At 44.3% G+C, this 16,165-nt stretch overlaps 1 protein-coding gene across 1 annotated transcript in view; it reads left to right on the top strand.

Moving 5' to 3' along the window:
* Positions 1-16,165, top strand: part of LOC126252907 (probable phospholipid-transporting ATPase IA) — a 631,593-nt gene that overhangs the window by 74,524 nt on the left and 540,904 nt on the right. The gene's annotated exons all lie outside the window — the stretch shown is intronic.

Genomic DNA, 16,165 nt, shown 5'->3' with positions numbered 1-16,165 from the left:
GTCTTGCCCCAAGCATACATAGCAGCTCTCGTTTAAGAGGAGCGCTTTATATACCCGAGTGTTCATCCAGATTTATATTTTCCTCGGTTTCCATCTAGAACCGTGGGATGGTCCTTGAGATACGGGCAGGGCATTCTTTTCTATCATTGTTTAATCTACATCTGACTACATACTCTGCAACTCACTGTGAAATGAGTGCCAGAGCATTCCTCCCACTATACCATTTATTAATATTTCGTCCGTTTCCCTCTCGTACGGACTGCGGTAAGAATGACAGCTTAAATGCTTCTCTACGCTCTGTAGTTAGTCTAATCTCATCTTCACGGTACCTACTGGAGAGATACGTGGTGTTCTAGATTCCTCATTTCGTACTGGTTCTTGATACTTTGTATGTATGTTTCTTGGGATAGCTGGCCTTTACCTTCAAGCGTCCGCCAGTTCAAGTTTTCCGGCATTTCCGTGACACCATGCGAAGGTCAAATTAGTCTGTGATATTTCGTGCTACCCTTTCTTATATGTGTTCAATATTGTATAGTCCGAGGCTATATTCCATCTGCGTGGCTTCGATGTTGACAAGACACTAAATTTCAAAGTCCTTTTCCTTTAGTTACTTTTTTTAGTCCTTAACTATTTTTCTGGGTGTATTCCAGTCTCTGCCTTCCATTTTCACCGTCTACAACTCGCTCTGACGCCATGTAGTTGTTCCCCGATGTCTTAACAGACATCCTAACATCCTGTCCCTTCTTCTTGTCAGTGTTTTCCATATATTCCTTTCGTCGCCGATTTTGCGGAGAAACTCATCCCCACGTTATCAGCCCACCTAATTTTCAACATTCTTCTGTAGTACCACACACAAATGCTTCGATTCTCTTGTGTTCCTGTTTTCCCACGGTCCACGTTTCACAACCGTACAATGCTACGATCCAATCTTACACTCTCAGAAATTTCTTCCTCAAATTGAAGCTTTTTTTTATACTAGTAGACTTCTCTTGGCCAGGAGTTCCCTTTTTGCCAGCGCTAGTTTGCTTTTGATGTCTGTCATTGATTGTTTTGCAAAGTAGGTAATAGAATTCCTTAACTTCATGTACTTCGTGACCATCAATCCAGATTTTAAGTTTGTCACTGTTCTCATTTCAGCTACTTCTACTCTCGTCGTTTTTCGATTTACTCTCATTCATATTCTGCATTCATCAGACTGTTCATTCCATCAACAGAGCCTCTAATTCTTCCGCAGTCTCACTGAGGGTCGCAATGTCATCAGCGAATCTTATCGTTAATATCCTTTCAACTTGAATTTTATTCGACTCTTGAACCTTTCTTTTGGTTCCATCATTGTGTCTTCGATTGAACTGTATGGGCGAAAGACTAATCCCCATCTTACAACCTTTTCAATCCCAGCTCTTCGTTCTTTGATCTTCCAGTCTTATTGTTCCCTCTTGGTTCTTGTACATATTGTATATTTCCCGTCTCTCTCTATGGCTTACCCCTATTTTTCTCAGAATTTCGAGAATTTCCTTGTGAACCGGCCTATCTACACTCCTGGAAATGGAAAAAAGAACACACTGACACCGGTGTGTCAGACCAACCATACTTGCTCCGGACACTGCGAGAGGGCTGTACAAGCAATGATCACACGCACGGCACAGCGGACACACCAGGAACCGCGGTGTTGGCCGTCGAATGGCGCTAGCTGCGCAGCATTTGTGCACCGCCGCCGTCAGTGTCAGCCAGTTTGCCGTGGCATACGGAGCTCCATCGCAGTCTTTAACACTGGTAGCATGCCGCGACAGCGTGGCCGTGAACCGTATGTGCAGTTGACGGACTTTGAGCGAGGGCGTATAGTGGGCATGCGGGAGGCCGGGTGGACGTACCGCCGAATTGCTCAACACGTGGGGCGTGAGGTCTCCACAGTACATCGATGTTGTTGCCAGTGGTCGGCGGAAGGTGCACGTGCCCGTCGACCTGGGACCGGACCGCAGCGACGCACGGATGCACGCCAAGACCGTAGGATCCTACGCAGTGCCGTAGGGGACCGCACCGCCACTTCCCAGCAAATTAGGGACACTGTTGCTCCTGGGGTATCGGCGAGGACCATTCGCAACCGTCTCCATGAAGCTGGGCTACGGTCCCGCACACCGTTAGGCCGTCTTCCGCTCACGCCCCAACATCGTGCAGCCCGCCTCCAGTGGTGTCGCGACAGGCGTGAATGGAGGGACGAATGGAGACGTGTCGTCTTCAGCGATGAGAGTCGCTTCTGCCTTGGTGCCAATGATGGTCGTATGCGTGTTTGGCGCCGTGCAGGTGAGCGCCACAATCAGGACTGCATACGACCGAGGCACACAGGGCCAACACCCGGCATCATGGTGTGGGGAGCGATCTCCTACACTGGCCGTACACCACTGGTGATCGTCGAGGGGACACTGAATAGTGCACGGTACATCCAAACCGTCATCGAACCCATCGTTCTACCATTCCTAGACCGGCAAGGGAACTTGCTGTTCCAACAGGACAATGCACGTCCGCATGTATCCCGTGCCACCCAACGTGCTCTAGAAGGTGTAAGTCAACTACCCTGGCCAGCAAGATCTCCGGATCTGTCCCCCACTGAGCATGTTTGGGACTGAATGAAGCGTCGTCTCACGCGGTGTGCACGTCCAGCACGAACGCTGGTCCAACTGAGGCGCCAGGTGGAAATGGCATGGAAGCCGTTCCACAGGACTACGTCCAGCATCTCTACGATCGTCTCCATGGGAGAATAGCAGCCTGCATTGCTGCGAAAGGTGGATATACACTGTACTAGTGCCGACATTGTGCATGCTCTGTTGCCTGTGTCTATGTGCCTGTGGTTCTGTCAGTGTGATCATGTGATGTATCTGACCCCAGGAATGTGTCAATAAAGTTTCCCCTTCCTGGGACAATGAATTCACGGTGTTCTTATTTCAATTTCCAGGAGTGTATTAGAGAAAACGGTATCGAAATCTCTACAGCAGGTACTGAGACTGGCCTTCGCATGCAGACAGAGAAACGCAGCGGGGTATGTAATGTATAATATATACAGATATAGGTACAGACATGTATACCCGCGTCCGTAGTAAAGATCGCTAATGCACGCTTGTGCGATTGTGCTCAACTCGGAAGCACAGAGTTCGAATCCCCGTGGTGGAAAATTTTCACTGCAGTATTTGGACGACAATGGAGGAGAGACGGAAGCGTGAAAATCCTGGTGACCAGTATTTGCGCCAATGTCCTGGATTAATTTCCAAAACTCTCTGCAGTGTCTCATGGTGATCCGCCCGTCGGATGAGGACGTTAAGCTCGGGGTCCAACCTTTGGTGCTACTCGAGATGAGCAGGCCGTGTGCTGACATTGGGTTTCATCAAGGCCCTGACACGCCGTATCGGAGAAGTGAGGAAACTGTTCCTGAACTGAAGGTCACCACTGACAGGGACGAATATGAACACTGACCTACGAGATAAACGATGTGAGAGACAACGAAAGGAAACCCAAAAACAAAATGAGAGGATGCTTACTTCACAATTCCTACTGAGTAATCAAATTTGTCATACATGATTGTAGTTTCCTAGTGCTCTGTATCAGATGTCCATCCAAAGACGGGAAGTTATAACTATCTATCCAAAAACATAAGATTCGTTTCTTGTAAATATAAGCGAAACTGCATCAAGTTATCGATTCAAGATAGTTGCATGAAACTTATGAGGTAGCAGGTATTGACATTAGTTTATCATTCACCAAGTTTTTCATTTTCGGTTCTCGTTAATATTTCGTGGCACATATTCTGCGTCTATCTTTTGCAATTGTTTTTCAGTCTTCAGTTTAGTTTTGTATGGCGCAATTTTATCTACCATACTTTCCACAGTTTTATCGTACTTCTTATTCGACCAGCTTGGCCTTGTATAACTGTAATCTCCAATAACTTCGACTAGCCACGTCGTTTTCACAGTTTTTTCTAACAACAGAGATACAGAGTCCTTATGAAAGTTATTTCTGTGTGTTAAGTCATTGCGTATGTCACGTTTTATCAGATATTTGATATCATTTACTAAGGGGCAAACACAAAGTCTCCATGCAAATGGAGGCTTCAGTGTAGGAGCGTTACACTAGCTCTAGTGAGCGGTATAGTCATTTTTAGTAGGTCTGTGGGATTCACCCTCTCCCTTCCCTTCATCCATAAGAAGACAATACGCATTGCACTGTACAAGAATTCATCAAAGTCATCCACCGACACAGAAACACGCTTGACACTCACAAGGGAACCTCCCCAACGCACCCCCCCTCAGATTTAGTTATAATTTGGCGCAGTGGATAGGCATTGAAAAACTGAACACAGATCAATCGAGAAAACAGGAAGAAGTTGTGTGGAACTATGAAAAAAATAAGCAAAATATACAAACTGAGTAGTCCATGCGCAGCATATGCAACATCAAGGAGAATGTGAGCGCAGTAGCGCCGTGGTCCCGTGGTTAGCGTGAGCAACTGCGAAACGAGAGGTTCTTGGTTCAAGGCTTCCCTCGAGTGAAAAGTTTACTTTCTTTATTTTCGCGAAGTTATGATCTGTCCGTTCGTTCATGACGTCTCTGTTCACTGTAATAAGTTTAGTGTCTGTTTTTTGCGACCGCGCCGCAAAACCGTGCGATTAGTAGACGAAAGGACGTGCCTCTCCAATGGGAACCGAAAACATTTGATCGCAAGGTCATAGGTCAACCGATTCCTCCACAGGAAAACACGTCTGATATATTCTATACGACACTGGTGACGGCATGTGCGTCACATGACAGGAATATGTTGTCGACCCACCTAACTTGTACACTTGGCGAATGGGTAAAAAGATTCTTCTACCTTGCCCGATTTAGGTTTTCTTGTGGATGTAATAATCACTCCCAAAGAAGTGATGAAAACATAAGAGTTTGTCAAATAAACTGCAACAAATGAATGCAACAGTTTCACAGTAGCACAGTTTTCCCTGTGCTCTGTCAAAACATATGTTTCTAACGTTTTCACATTTTTCCGTGTGTAGATCGTCAAATCCTGCATATGTCCAAGCAAATCTGAACATGTCCTGGAATTTTGGAGAGCGAAGTTGATTGTGTGTGATTGCCTGATCTTTGATAATTGTCTGAAAATAAAAAATTAAACTTTTTACTCGAGGGAAGACTTGAACCAAGGACCTCTCCTTCCGCAGGTGCTCACGCTAACCACGGGACCACGCCAATCTTGTGCTCACATTATCCTTGATGTTGCCTATCTTACGCATGGACTACTCAGTTTGTATATTTTGCTTATTTTTTTCATAGTTCCACACTACTTCTTCCTGTTTTCTCGATTGATCTGTGTTCAGTTTTTCAAGGTCTATCCACTGTGCCAACTTATTACTAAATCTGAGGGGGGTGCGATGGGGAGGTTCCCTTGTCAGTAACAGGTCTGAGGAACTCTGGACTTCGCTGCTCTCTGGAGTTTCAGCGGCTGTTTACCGCTTTCCCAGCCAAGCGCCACCTTCTCTGTAGCTGGCTAGCTCGTATTTCTACCACTGCCAAAGAACTCACTGCAAACGCCAATTAAATATGAAACAGATAACAATACATAGACTACACACTCGTCATTACTATAATTATAAATTATATACGCAAATTTCCCTCAGGAATCAGGCTACTTTTAAGTGAAAACCGTATGAAAAGCCATACAGTAGTATCGACGTACCGAAAGAAAAACGCGGCTTTAATTTATAATACGCTGTGTATAGATTTTGATGTTGAGCCAGTAATTTTAGAATTTACGATTTAATTTTATACGTTAACTTGCCCATATTCCTCAAGCGTTGCTTAGTCTGTCGCTAGGTATCATGGTGATTCAGTTACCCCTACCGATGTTGTTTTATACAATCCGCAATGTTATATCAGGCCTTCAGAAACCACGCATGAGATTTTCATATTCTCTCGCTCGTTACGCACAAACTGCTAGTCCTACAGAAAAAATAAGAAGACCTTTTCTGAAGGAAATTGAGTATATCTAAATTTTGTACTGGGATACATTTTCACTGGAGGTCATGATATTCGAGTTATTCAAGGAAAAGTACAAAAGTCATCTTCAGACGCACTTCCCTCCCCATACTCTTTCCTAACCAGTTAGGATTTCTAATTATCTTCTTCGTGGCACTCGCTCCTACCACTGCACAAAAATTTGTGACTACACGAACTATTCTCGATATTCCACCTTTTCTTGTCTCTACTGATTGGGATATTACGCCGCCAACATAGTCGGATATTTCGTTAACATTATTAATTTAAACGTGCCCTTGAGGATAACGAAAGAAAAACGAGTTCTGTAAACATGACTCTAAAACTAATTACGTCTACAATTCGATCCAAATTTAAACCTTACAAGGACAGTAGATCCGTAGCCAGAAGGCCTGACGAATACAGCGATGTAACTGGATATTTTATGCTGTTAAAATTCACAAAATTGTTAGATAAAATTTACACTAGCATCAATTTTACAATTCATAAGTACTGTACTAGGCTGGTGGCGTAATAAGGCCAGTAAACGACGACCAAAACAGGTCAAATGTGGCAAATAATTCGTGCAGTCGCAAATTTTTGTTCAGTGGTAGGAGGGAGTGCCACGAAGAAGATAATTAGAAATCCTGACTGGTGGGTGCTTGAGTGCGTTACTCTTCAATAACTCTAAAACTACGGCCTCTCGCGAAAACGTATCCCAGGTACAAAATATCCTACTAAAAGATACTGTTCATTTTCGCATGTTGGATTAATAGTTTGCGCGTAGCGAGTGAGAGGATATGAATATCTCGCGCGTGGTTTTTTAAGGCGATAAATCACATTTGAGATTGCGTGAAACGACATCGGTAGGGGCAGCTGAATCACCTTGTATGAGGTACAGCCTAGCCTCCTCTGTTAGCGCATGTGAGTACGTATATGTGAATCAGAATTAGAAAATTTCACATGCAGCCAGAGATATAAATAGGGTACATGGGTGCCGAGTCACGTGCTCTGGGCATCGTTTTCGTGGGGGCGCATTATTGTGATGGCCGAAAAGAAAAAATTAGAAAGAGCAAAAGAAAAGCGAAGAGGACGGGTGAGGTATGAGGGAGAAGAAGGGGAAATTTTGAAGAGCTCTAAAACAGAAAGAGCAAAAGAAAAAGCGAAGAGGGCGGGCGAAGTAGGAGGGAGAAGAAGGGGAAGGTTTGGAGAGCTCTAAAACAGCACGTGGGTGGGAATGTGTGAAAATATATCATGTGGAGATTCATACTGGACTGTGTCAGCAATAGTTCCGTAAGCTTTGCCTCTGCCTGGCAAGGGGACGCCTTTGTCTTGTTTCTGGCAGCTCTATGCAGCCATCATCGTCATGACTTGAGAGCCAAAGCTACACAAGTGTGAAAAGTATATTTTGCGTTTCTTAAGTTTGTTTGTTACGCCAAATTATCAGCCACGAAATCTTGCGTTATCGTTGCAAGCACTTTGGACCGTGTATTTTCTATGCCTTGAATTACTGTAAGATTGTCTTGATCCCAAGAAACGAATACATAGGTTATTCAGCGATGCGTATCAAACAAAAATTTGATCTGCATCGGGTGGGGGGGGGGGGTGTAAGGAGTCGCAAAATTCGTCCATTGCGTCAATTACCTTAGTTACGTCATTGTAAACAGCTTGTACGCTGCTTACTGTTTCAAACATGCAGAAAATCACTCGACTATTTGTATAGCAGGTGTTGTCTGACAACTTCCTTAACCGTTTGTGATATGGGGGTTTCGACTTTACAAGTAAAAACGTCCACAGTAGGCACTTTGCTGTCGTACGTTGAGTCATGTTGGGTGCGGTGTACATGCTTGGCACTTGTGATGCATGGAGTGTGTCTTTTGGAGTGTGTTAGTGCTACGCATGCTGTCGGGGAAGTAGCGTGTTGTATGCGGTCGATACGATGGTAATGCGTATGACGCCGTTATCAAGGGAGTTGTTGTCGTGGCACACCTCTTTTCAGGTCACGGGGCACACCAAGCAAACAGCAACGATTACATAGAACTAAATCCCCATACCCGCTCATAGCCTTCCCGCTCTCCTAGCCTCTAAAGCGCCCTTAGAAAGCAATTTACGTACACTCTAAGCCCGGCGCAAATCACCGCGAATAAAGACCCAGAACCTTTCTCAAGAGAATATATGAATACACAATAAACACTGAAAGTAATCAGTATAATGGAGCCTCTTGAGTGGAATAACTATTACGCCCCTGTACCGTCATCAGATTATTATACAAATGTGACTGGGAGAATTGAGTGAATGCATGCAGCTCATTGTTTCCAGAGAAATTTATGCTATTCATCACTCTGTGCTACGCTCATTACGTCAGTGATGGCAAGAAATTTTCGCTCTTTTAATAAATATAAAAGCGACGACGATTCGCATGTTAATTGATCACTTTTGAAAAAGGAACTAAGTAAACGTTTCACATTCTACATCTCTCTACGACATTCATCTAAATTAACACAATTACAACTCCATTAGAAGGCAGGTAAATGACGAAAATAGAAAGACGATGCAAAACACAATGTCACCAATCCCCATAAACACAGCACAAAATACCAAGGCGTGGAAGAACTTAACAGCTTAAGGAACAACGTAAACTGCACGTAAAGAAACATAACAATACGCTCATATCTCAGATAAGAAATATTTTAAAATGACAAGCGTTTGAAGTCGTCCTTAAATTCAGTAACGCGGAAACTAAAGCAGTTCGAAGCAATGACAGGAAAGAGAAACAAATACAACTGGAAAGTATACTTTGCAATTACAACATCAATGTACAGAGAGATAGGTAGGAATTTTAGAGCACTCTCGAAGGAGATTACTGAACGCTGAGTATGGCTATTCAACGAGAAGAGCCTCTGTGTTGCTACATAATTGTGTTATTATAAACGGCTAACCTAGTTCATGGTTCATTCCCAATAAACCCAGCCGAAAGTTGCCTGTCTAACAGTTTCCAGTGTCAATAAAAATATTATTTTCAATATGTCTCGTGATTGCTGACCCAATTTAAAAATTTAAAATGCTGTCTTCATCGACTCATTAAAAGATGTAATCTTATGTTAGAGGTTTAACACCATAACCATTACATTCAGTAACTGTGTGTGTATTTTGGGCAGCGTAAACCAGTCTGCACAATCCCCAGATTATGTGATTCCCGTATTTGAGAGTGAGAGCATTAGTGCCTTGCTACAAACTTAACGTATAATCTCAATCCTTTTCGAAATTTTGCTTACTGAGATCCTTCGCAAAATGAAGAAAGGAAAGAAGTTTACCGCTTACTGCTTCTCCTGTTCATGCAGCAAAACTACCGCATCAGGCATGACGATTCAATTTAATACTTCATTGCTACTAACTCTGTTCGCAACAAATTTTGTAGACAGTATCCACTGTTATCAATGAATGCTCCTACAGAATTGTATAGTCGTGCGACGACAGATAGTTCAGGAGACACGGCGTCACAAACATTGAGATTCGTGAAAAACTAACTTTTGCTTAAAAATTGAGCTCAAAGTACTCTGACTGCACTCATCCAGTGTTTGATAATGAGAGCACTTAGCGACTTCCAACGAATTCTAAACATAACTTCAAACATTTGCTAAATTACTTCTAGCTTACATGCTTGAAGTCAGATATTTAACACGTTAATTCATGTTTAAAGTAATCAGAAGTTTAAGCCATTTTATACAAGGAAGTTCGATTCTTCAAAGAATCGGGGGCTACTGCTACACACTATGATCAAAAGTATACAGACGATTATTAGTGAACAACAATACGGGGTATGTCCGCCTTTGTGATAGCCTGAACACTGCTGGGGACACTTTCAATGTGGTGTCTGAATGTCTCTGGAAGAATGGCTGCCCATTCTCCGTTAAGAGCCGAAAACAGAGAGGTTATTTTTGGACGCTGGAGTATCGAGAGAAGTCAGTATTCTTATCCCATTGGTGTTCCATTGGATTCCGGTTGGACTCTGGGCAGGCTAGTCCATTTTAGAAATGTTCTTGTCCACAAATCATTGTCTCACGGACTCTGCTTTATGACAGTGTGCATTGTAATGCTGACACAAACAGTCATCGTCTGCGAACTGTTCCTCTGCTGTTTGATGTACAAAAGGCAATAAAATGTGTTCACGTCCTTCCGTATTTAGCGTTTTCTTAAGCGCAATAAGGCGACCACAATCTAATGACGAAAATCATCTGTATACCGTAACGCCGCCTTCTCCGCACTTCACTGTTGGTGTTACACATGATGGCAGGCGACGTTCTCCAGGCATTGGCCGAGCCCAAACCCTTCCATCAGATGGCCAAAGGCTATAACAAGATTCATTACTCAAAAGCATACGTTTCCAGTCATCTACTGTCCAGTGTCGTCGCTCGATACACCACCTCAGGAGTCGCTTAATACTGACTACGGTGTTGTGTGGCCTGTGAGGAGCTGCTCGGCCACCGTGTCCCTCTCGTTTCTCCCACGCACAGTCACTGCGCTACCTTGACTACCGGCAGCACTTTGGTACTCACGAGTGATTCCTTCTGCTGATTTCATGCTATTTTTTATAACCATGCAGCACAGTGCTCAACTATCCCTGTCCGCCACGACTGTGAGGTCTGCTTGGGCTTGGTTTAGCTTCCACATCAAAATCATAGCGCCAATAATCGACTTCTAAAGCTTTAGGGGTGTTGAAATGTATTTGATTGTTTTGTTTCTGAGTTGACAGTCATATCGAAATCACTGAGCTCACCTGACCTTCCCATTCTATTGTTACGTCTCTCTACTGACAACATACAAGTCCCCACCTCCTTTTATACTGACAGGTCTGCCTCTCTTGACATCGAACGATCAATTCCGCGTTACATAGGGGTAGCTGGCTACTTTTGGTCAGAAAGTGTACTCTGCCTGTCAGAGCAGGGAGCATCTCAATACAAGAAACCAACGATAACTATAATCAACGCTAACAGAATTGTAATTAGTTTATATATAGTATTGTATTGTATGTTAACCGGGGGTCTAGAAACGGTGGAGAGGCTTCGTCGCCGCCGCAGCCGCAGTGGTCCACAACCCCACGACGACTACCGCAGTCCACTTCACCCCTCCGCCATCCCACACCGAATCACCCTTTCAGGGTTATTGTGCGGTTCGGCCCCCGGTGGACACCCCCCCCCCCCCACACCCCGCGCAGGGAACGTCTCAGACCAGACGAGTCTAACCCCTATGTGTGTGTGGTAGAGTAATGGTGGTGAACGCGTACGAAGAGAACTTGTTTGCGCAGCAACCGCTGACATAGTGTAGCTGAGGCGGAATAAGGGGAACCAGTCCGCATTCGCCGCGGCGGATGGAAAACCGCCTAAAAACCATCTAGAGACTGGCCGGCTCACCGGACCTGGACACAAGTTCGCCGGGCGGATTCGTGCCGGGGACCAGGCGCTTCTTCCCAATTATATATAGCAGTAGTAGGAATAATACTAATGCTAATACTACTAATAATAATAATCATATAAATGTATGATCAGAAATACCAGAACACCTTGAACAATTAGACACAGAACGATCATATTAACAGGACATGTACATTAGTATTTTCAGCAGAAATAATTAGCATTTGAACCATGTCATTGATACCGCGGCGCAACATCACTACTGTAAAATGTGCCTGCGGCTCTATTGCCGCTATGGATCGACGGTAGCGGATCATTATGACTTGAGCAGTCGTGCAGGATGCCACGCAGACGCATACGCGAACGTACCGTCAAATCAGTGAGTTTGCAGAGGGCGCGTTATGGCATGACAGGACGTGATTCATCCATCCGGGAAATTACAGCACATGTGGGACGAAGTGTTTCGGCGGTGAATCGGAAGGCCGTAAAATACGGAACAGATGGGTCAGGTTGTACCACCAGACCGTCCCCCGAAGAGATCGACATCTCATCCGAATGTCACTGCAGGCCAGATCTGCGTCCTCCTCGGCTCTGGTGCATCAGTGGAACAGTTTAACTCATCGTACGTTACCAGGGGCGACAGTCCGCCGCCGTTTATTACTACATGGGTTGCGTGCGCGTCGTCCATTTCTCCGCCTACCATTGGCGAATGTGCAGAAACGTAATATAAGGCAATGGTGTATGGAACGACGTCACTGGGGGGAGAAATAGCATCACATAGTGTTTTCAGATGACACCAAGCTCTATTTGTTTGAAAACGAATGCCGCATTTTGGTTCGCTGTAGACGGTGGGGGCGGAACCACAGTCATTGCATTCGCACAAGACATTCAGCGCCAACTCAAGGTTTTGTGGTGGAGTGCTATTGGGTGTAAACGCAAAGCGTAGGTCGTGCGTCTCCCGCTCACTGTGGTCAGTACGACCTACGTGAACGACATCCTGCAACCCGTAGCTGTACCCTTTCTGCACAACACCCAGACGCCATTTTTTCAACAAGACAATGCACGATGACATGCTTCTGCACGAACATGTGCCTTCTTGGTTTCACAGGCTTTCAGCGTTTTGCCCGCCAGATTACCAGACTTGTCGCCAGTCGAAAATTTGTAGGGTATGGTGAAATGACGGGTGCAGCGCTTTGACCCAATGCCAACCGCAGCAGATGAACTTTGGAACCAAGTGAATGCAGCATGGACGTCTATACCACAGAAAGCCATTCGAGCCTCGTTGCGTCTTTGCCATTACGCATGGATCAAGTTATCGAGGCCCAGTGCCGACTCGGTGACTACTACGTAACGGGAAACATGCTGAACCGACGTAACTGAAATGCTAATAACTTCTGAAGAACATATTAATGTACGTGTCCTGTGAGTGTGAACGTCTTGTCTCTAGTCGTTCAAGGTGTTCTGTTTTTTTCTGAACAAGAGTGTATGTACGCTGCCGAGAATTAATTCATACAAGATGAATCCAAATGAAAATATATGCCTGCCGCACCGCTAATTGTTAGATACCAAATTCAGTAGCCACAAAGCCGCCAGGATACCAGCTTCCTAGTTACGAACAAATTAAACTGCCTGTAACCCTTATTCACTCCTCGTCTCTCCACACTAGTTAATTAAATCTCATTCAAAGCATATACCAACGGCCCTAAAATCCACTTCTTAATATAAAATACGAAATGAAGACGTATTAGAATAGAATAGTGGTTCAAATGGCTCTGAGCACTATGGGACTCAACTGCTCAGGTCATTAGTCCCCTAGAACTTAGAACTAGTTAAACCTAACTAACCTAAGGACATCACAAACATCCATGCCCGAGGCAGGACTCGAACCTGCGACCGTAGCGGTCTTGCGGTTCCAGACTGCAGCGCCTTTAACCGCACGGCCACTTCGGCCGGCCAATAGAATAGTGATGAATAAAATCTGTGGAAGACTACTGCCATTGTTGGACATTTGCTGTGACATCCAGGAGCAGTTAACCTGGTGTTGGAAGGAGTACTAGAGGGGGAAAACCGTAGGGCGGAAAACCTAGGATAAGCAAACCAGATTATATAGGCTCTAGACTATAATAATTATGCAGAGGTGAGAATATCAGCGTAAGATAAGAAAAGTAGAGGAACAGCATCTAACTGGGTCTGGTCCTACTGCGTCTGATAAGCGCTTGTCTTTCTCCATCCTGTGTAATGATTTGCCAACGCAGTGACAGGAAGTCTAACAGTGCAACATTCAACCCGAATCACGTCTCCACATACACATTGTCAAATGTGAACATCATACTAACAATTCCTAGCACCAACCGGATATCGAATTCCGGGCTTTTGAATTCACAGTGTGGCACCCATGCAGCCACAAACCTGTGCACGATATGGCAGCAAAGACACCAATAATTTGCAGGCGTCTCATCACGTCAGTAAGCCCAACTCGATTGATGCTAGCGACAATAACCGCAGACGGAAATACACGACCGTACAGATATTCATCATTGTCTTCTTCTCTTACAAAAGATTTCCCACTACCATGGAATTTTTTTCTCGATTTTCAGCCTTTCTGATCACTGCGGCAACGCCATCAATGTAGAGTTAGTAGTGAAGATTTAGCGATGGTGAAATTCATCTCCGTCCACATCCATATATCTCTTCCACCTTTCCCTCTATGATCAATTATACTTCTCGCTTCCAAATATGTCTAAAATTTCGCTGTTTTTATTAGTGTTTATGTCTTCTTCTTCTGGGGCCCTATAACTCGTGATGAGTCTTGGCCTCTTCAACTATCTCCTTCAATTCATCCCGGTCCCTTGCTTGCGTTCTCCAGTTCCTGTAGCCCATCTTCCGAAGGTCTTCTATGACTCTGTCCTCCCATCTCGTCTTCGGTTGACCGCGCTCTCTCCCTGTACACCTGGCTTTCCTTGTAAAATTTTTTTTTTATTTCTATATCATTCATCCGTGCCATGCGTTCAGCTCACTTCACCCTAGATGACTTCACAATTCTTCTAAGAGGCTGGTCTTTGTAGATGGTGTACACCTCATGGTTGTGTCTCCTCCTCCATCTTTCCCTTTCGCAAACTGGGCCGATGATTCTCCTGAGTATATGGATGCATTCCTATCGTACACTGCTTTAAAATCAATAAAAATATGATACATTCCCACCCCATATTCCTTTGTTTTTTCCGGAATATGTCTTAGGGTAAATATCGGGTTGACGACTTACCAGGGATAAATCCAGACTAGTACGGCCCCATTACCCTCAATATTACTGGAAGGAGTCGGTGGTATAGTATGTTACAGAGGATTTTATATCCCAGATGAAGCAGTGAGATCCCTCTATAGTTACCACATTCCATCTGTCTCCTATCTTATATATAGGGCATGTAATTCCCACTTTCTACGTTTGAGGCAGTGCTTCTTCTTCCCATATTAGATTAACCAGTTTCAGGATGTTCATTTCCAATTTAGAGCCTCCTTGCTTAAAAAATTGCTCTGGAATGTCGCCTGTTCCTGCCGTCTTGTTGTTCTGTAATTTCCTCATTACAATTCTCACCTCTTCTAAGTTGTGTGGGTTCACACTGTTATCTGGGTCTTCTTCCTCCTGTATTTCTATTGGGCTCCTTGGTACAACTGGTGATGGATTAAGGAGTTAATCAGAGAAGCGACGTCACCTCTCACAGATCTCCTTCTCTTCGCTTATAATTTCGCCATTCTCACCTTTTACTAAACTTTTTCTGACACTGAGAAGTTTTTGCGCCTTATACACATCGCTATAAAATTTCCTTGCTTCGTTTGCACTTCTCAGACGCTCCGTTTCTTCAATATTTGCCTTTATCCACTCATTCTTTTTCCTTTGATGGGTCCTTTTTTCAATACTCCGTTTTTCTTTATATTCTTCCATTATCCTCCGGATACAATGTGGTTGTGCGGCCCTTCTGTTTGCTTCATTTTTTTCGTTTGTTACTATTTAACATTCGGTATCGAACAACGAGGTTCTTTATATACGAAGACAGTAACTTGTTCCCGAAAGAACAGTTACTGTTGATGACCGTGCAGCTTTTCCCTGGAATAAATGATGACTAACTGAAAACCTCAGCTACCTACAGGTGTTGTTGATATACCTCGATGTGGACAGCTGAAAATGGTGGCTCAGATGGATAGAGCGTCTGCCATGTAAGCAGGAGATCCCGGGTTCGAGTCCCGGTCGGGGCACACATTTTCAGCTGTCCACATTGAGGTACATAAACAACACCTGTCGGCAGCTGAGGTTTTCAATTCGTCATCATTTAAACGAGGTTCTTGTTTGCCTTATGCTGTTTCCAAGTACCTCACTTGCTGCTGTCTGAACCTTTTTATCTTTTCACATTGATCTTCTTCTCCAGCGTTTGCAAGGGCCTTAATTTTTCTCTCCTGGTATCGCTCCCATGCTTCCTCTGATTCTAAAACTGTGACGTCATATTTCTGTATCTTGGGCCAGGTTCCTTTCATTGCGTTAGATATTCTTGCACTTACCCGTGCCCAAATTAGGAAGTGATCTGTGTCTGTATTTGGACCTATTAGACTCCTTACATCCAGCAAGTCTAACTCGTGCCTTGCAGCAATTAGTAGATGGTCGATCTGATTTATTGTATTTCGTTCTGGTGCTGTACATGTCCCCTTGCGTATTTTCTTGTGAGGGAATTACCACCATGTTTCTGGTTTTAC

Source organism: Schistocerca nitens, chromosome 4 (genome assembly GCF_023898315.1).
Source record: "Schistocerca nitens isolate TAMUIC-IGC-003100 chromosome 4, iqSchNite1.1, whole genome shotgun sequence".
NCBI lineage: Eukaryota > Metazoa > Arthropoda > Insecta > Orthoptera > Acrididae > Schistocerca > Schistocerca nitens.
The sequence above is the reverse complement of the archived record's forward strand: the minus strand, read 5'-3'. Positions and strand labels throughout refer to the sequence as shown.